Below are 5,537 nucleotides of genomic sequence, written 5' to 3'. Positions count from 1 at the left end.
CCCAAAAGTTATGAAAGAAATCAGCTTTACTAGCAGTGCATTTTGGGCATCTGCCCGTTTCTTCTGCTACTATAAATTTCCTCTGGGCTTGAGAGATGTATGCCCTATGAACAATCCGTAGATGTGTTTCCTGTAGTGTGGCAGAAGGGATACGCTTAAGGGTGGCCTCACAATGCTCCGTCCAAACTGCAGATGACTGAATGGATGGGATGTCTCGAGTCCAGCTCCTAAGGGAACGAGACCAAACTGTTGCCGCAGATGGCTCCAACAAAAATGGATATAAATACCGAATTTTGTATGTTTTGATTTTAATGAAAGCCATAGTGTCTAAAATCACATCTTTGGATTGGGATACGTTTGGTTTCATAGTTTTGGACTGAGCATAGTGCCTAGCCTGTAGATACATAAAGAACCACCCTCTCTGAAGACCAAAAGTATCTTGGAGATAATTAAAGGTACGTATGGTGCCACCCGGATCGAAGATGTCTTTTATCGCTATTATCCCCTTCGCTTTCCAGTTCAAATATAGTGTATTCTCCAGACCTGGAATAAAACTGGGATTCCCCCAAAAGGTAATAAAAGGAGTGTCGGTATGATCCCTGTGTAAGCGTTTATTGATGGTACACCAACTTCTATAAACATCTGCAAATAATATATTGGAGAGAATGGGTGTTGGGATCAATGATTTAGGAGAATGTAATAGTGCATTAGAGGAAAAGGGGAAGAAAAGTGCATCCTCCAATGCAGTGTTGGTAAATACGGAGGTTTGCCCCAACCAGTCTGAGATATATCGAAAATGAGTTGCTTGGGTAAAAGTGGCTATGTCTGGCACAGCGAAGCCTCCCTGCGCCTTTGGAAGGATCAATTTTGAAAAAGCAATGCGTGGCTTCTTACCTTGCCACATAAATTTAATAAATTGAGCATTTAGGGCTTTAGTATCTCGTCTTGAAAGACAAAGGGGGAGCATTTGTAGTATATATGAAAGTTTGGGAAATAACACACTTTTTATGACAGCAATTCTGCCAGTTAATGAAAGGGGTAAATGTGTCCAGTGGTCGATTAATTTTACTATTGAAGCCAGTATTGGTGGGAAGTTAGCTGAATAAAGTGAACTTAGAGTATTTGGAATAAGAATCCCGAGATATTTAAGAGGGGCGTGGCAGATAGCAAACCTGGCTAAAGTGGGGTGTGATGCAAAATAACTAGCCTCCGTCATTATAGGCAGGAGCTGTGATTTTGAATAGTTCACCTTAAAGCCTGAAAACGCACTGAAATTGTCTATCATGGAAACAATGGCTGTAAGCGACTGCAAAGGCTGAGATATAAATAACAGCATATCATCTGCAAAGAGGCTCAATTTGACCTCTACATCATTTATTTTAATGCCAGTATACAGGAAATTTGAACGGAGGGCTGCAGCCAGTGGTTCTAACGCCATAGCGAAGAGGAGGGGAGAGAGAGGGCAACCCTGTCTCGTGCCTTGTAAAATTGAAAAAGGGTGGGAAAGATAGCAATTACTTAAAATTTGCGTAGAGGAGCCCTTAAATAGCCTTTGCAGTATCAAAATAAATTCATTGGGGGTGCCAAATCTGTGCATACAATCAAATAAGTGGTCCCATGCTACTAGGTCAAAAGCTTTTTCTGCATCGAGTGATAAAATTGCGTTGGGACTTTTGAAGTTAGAGGATTCTAGCCATTGCATAACCGTGAGGACTTTCCATACATTCCCTACAGAGTGACGTCCCATAATAAACCCTGTTTGGTCTCCGTGTATGATATTTGGAAGAATAAGTTTAAGTCTATCAGCCAAAATTTTGGTATATAATTTATAATCTGTGTTCAGGAGGGAAATTGGACGATAGGAGCCGGGTAAAAGAGGGTCACGTCCAGGTTTATGTAAGAGTTTCAACAGGGCAGAATTAAAGTATAGAGGGGGGTCAGATCCCGATATCAGCAAATTAAAAAAAACTAAAAGGGCGTCTTCTATTTTAGGGCCTAAAATCTTATAGAAGTCATTTGAGATTCCATCTGGACCAGGAGCCTTATTGGTTTTAAGTTGCTTAATGGCACGTCTTATTTCCTCGATGGATATGGGCTGTATTAGGGATGAGGCTTGATCTGGGGACATGCGAGGGAGGGTAACTTTGTCCCAAAAGGCAACAGCCTCCTCAATACTAGTTTCCGATGAGGCATATAACTTAGAATAAAAGGCATGTAAAATATTGGAGATTTCCTTGCCATTAGAAATGATCTTACCATTCTAATCTTTAAGAGCTTTAATTGTACTAGAAGTGAGTTGGCCCTTGAGAAGGTTGGATAAAAGCTTCCCCGACCTATTGCCATGTTTATGAAATTTGCAGGCAGAGTTAAAAGAATATTTGGACTCCGCCTGGGACAACATGTTATCAAAAGCCGTCTTTTGCGACAAATATGCCAGTTTATTGGCTGATGTAGGTGTATTCTTAAATATCTGATAAGCAGCAGTCAGGTTGGTTTGCAATTCTATATATGAGGAGCGAAATAATTTGTCTTTATGTGCACAATAAGAAATAATCTCTCCTCTGAGCACAGGTTTAAAGGCTAGCCAAAAAAGTGCGGAGGAGGAGGACGCGATATCAGCATTATGAAATTGATAATTAACCCAAACGGTTTCCAATGCAGCTCTAAACTTTAAGGAGTGAGATAAGTGGGAGGGGAAACGCCATTGTTTGTATGGGCCTTTATCAGTGATCAAAGCAAATTTAATCCAACACAGAGCGTGGTCAGACACACAAATAGGTTCTATATTAGAATCCAGGAGGCGTGTAAATAAATGTTCAGACATAAAAATGTAATCTATCCTGGAAAGAGTACCATGAGCTGCAGACAGACAAGTGAAATCACGCTCTAGAGGGTGAGAGGCTCTCCACACATCTACCAGCTGAAGTTGCTGAAGAATATATGGTATGCCTACTGGTGGGGCCCGACGTTTGTTGTGTGGGGAAGAGGAAATGTCCATCTGTGAAGATGCTACTATATTAAAATCTCCCCCGAAGAGGATAGGGACAGTGCCATAAGCGTACAATTTAGATACAATTTTAGTAAAAAAATCCCTAGAATATATATTAGGGGCATACACATTGCATAATATATATCTAGACTGATCAACTGATACATCAGCTATTATATAACGACCCTAAAGGTCGATTGACGAGGAGTGCACAATGGTTGCTACTAATGACCCTCTCACTATTATTGCTACCCCTCTAGCCTTAGAGGAGAATGGGGCAGATAAAAGGACTTTCCAGCGTAGTGCGTTTAGCTTTAACATTTCAGGGGGTAACAGGTGAGTTTCCTGTAAATACGCTATATCAATTTTCGTTCTATTGAGGTATATCAATATCTTCTTCCTCTTAGCTGGAGAATGAAAGCCACCGACATTGAGGGAGCCTAATGTTAGACTAGCCATACATAAAACAATGTAAAGGTAAGCATGCAAAATATAATCCCAGCCTACTCATTGAAAACTTGCCACATGATAATAAGATAAAGGATACAACAAAATCGGAGTTGCGAAGGGGAAGAGGAGGGGTGGGAAGGAATAACTGGGGAAACAAACATTGAGAATATATTCCGATAAGGAAGTACACTCTTATGTTGCGCACACAGGCGAGGTGGACTTCCGGGTGTAAATCTTCCCGCATCAGACTAACACGCGGGTAAACTCTAACGAGCATAAAGCAGAACAAGATTGGTGCTCTTAACCTCCAAAAAAAAAAAGAAAAAACATAATTCTTCACAGATGTGTATATATGAGGGTTAGGCACAGAGCCATTATAAATCAAGAAGCAAAGCAGCGGCCAAATTAGATATAAAAGGGTCACATGGACAAGCATTGCCAAAAACAACATGCGAATCCCTATATCATTAAACATTGTTGCTATAAAGCTATAGATGGCCAGATATATTCATAATAGTAATTGCTGAAAGACAAATATGTATCCCTTTAACCAGGAAGAGCAATGAGACCGTGAGTGAGGTCTAAGCCGGTGAAAGGAGACAACCTAGCAACAATAACAAGAGATTAAAAATAAAAAAGAAATAAAGAAGAAAAAATAATAATATTTGTTGTTAGCAAGGAGACTGCAAGGAGTTCATATATTGCCGGCCGAAGCTGTATGTTTGTATACACAGATATCAGGGCCAGACTGAATGTGGATATCTCTTTAGGGATAGATAAGACCAACTAATCACACATTGCAGGTCACATTATAGGTCAGCTGGGTCCTCAGAGGGGCTGTAATCTGTCTGAGTAAATTCACGCAAGTATCCCTCTGCATCACCGACAGTGGAGAAGTCTTTAAATGTATTGCCCTCAAAGAGACGGAGACGTACTGGGAACAGCAAGGCAAATTTCCTTTTATCTTTCACCAACTTAGTACAGAGGGGTGCAAAGTCTTTCCTTGCTCTCATTACTTCAGAAGAATAGTCCTGAAAAATAAACAGTCGTGAACCCATCCATTTAAGATCCCTGTTGTGCCGTGACGCTGCCCAGATGGCTTCCTTGTGGATAAAGCTGAGAGTTTTGAAAATGACTACACGGGGTCTGCTGTCCGTGCCGGACCGCGGGGGGCCCAAGCGGTGCGCTCGCTCCACGACCAAACCCGTACAATCCTCTCCAATATCAAGTAAATCAGGCAGGGTAGATTGTAAAAAAGTAAACAGCCCAGGGCCTTTGAGTGATTCAGGTAACCCCACGACACGTAAATTGCATCGTCGTGACCTGTTTTCAAGGGCGTCGACCTTTGTTAGTAGTTGGTAGTGGGATTTCTGTAGCTGTTCATATTGTATTTTGAGTTCAGTAACCTCTTGGAAAGTTTCCCCAATACGTTGTTCATTATTTACAACTGTTCTAGAAAGCTGCTTTACTTGTGATTTCATATCACTTATGGCTTGTTGCAGTTTGGCTGAATGTGTATCCATAATCGGCCCCATAGCCACCTGCACCGCTTTCACCACGTCTGAGTATGTAACAGGGCTATCGGAAGCAGGTACAGGGGTGTCTGGGGTAGGTTGTGAGGGGTGCAGGGCATGCTGTGAGTGTTTGTCAGTGCTAGCAGCATGTGCTCCCACCTGAGTTTCAGACGCGGCGGCCATCTTGGATTCCGGCTGCCGGCGTTCAGACTTGGATTTGTGCACTTTGGGGGGCATAGATGCGGATAGAAACTTATCCATGTGATGCCCCACACCTTCCCCTTCGGCCAACTGCGAAAACCGCCGCTGTCCACGGCAGAATGGAGGCTCTGTGCGGCCCGTTATTTAGAGGTGCAGGAGAGCTGTATGAATCAGCGTCTCCTCATGCAGGCACCGGAACCGGAAGTCCATATATATTTGTTATTAAAAGGATATGCATACAATATATCACATGTACAGTATATATATATATATATATATATATATAGTTACATGGTTACAATTTACACAGGAAGCAGTTATTACAATTTACTTCATTACAGCCAGCAATACATCACCATATATTGCTCAATACACCCTCCACT

This window comes from Pseudophryne corroboree, chromosome 9 (assembly GCF_028390025.1).
Source record: "Pseudophryne corroboree isolate aPseCor3 chromosome 9, aPseCor3.hap2, whole genome shotgun sequence".
Taxonomy (NCBI): Eukaryota; Metazoa; Chordata; class Amphibia; order Anura; family Myobatrachidae; genus Pseudophryne; species Pseudophryne corroboree.
Note: the sequence above shows the minus strand (reverse complement) of the source record.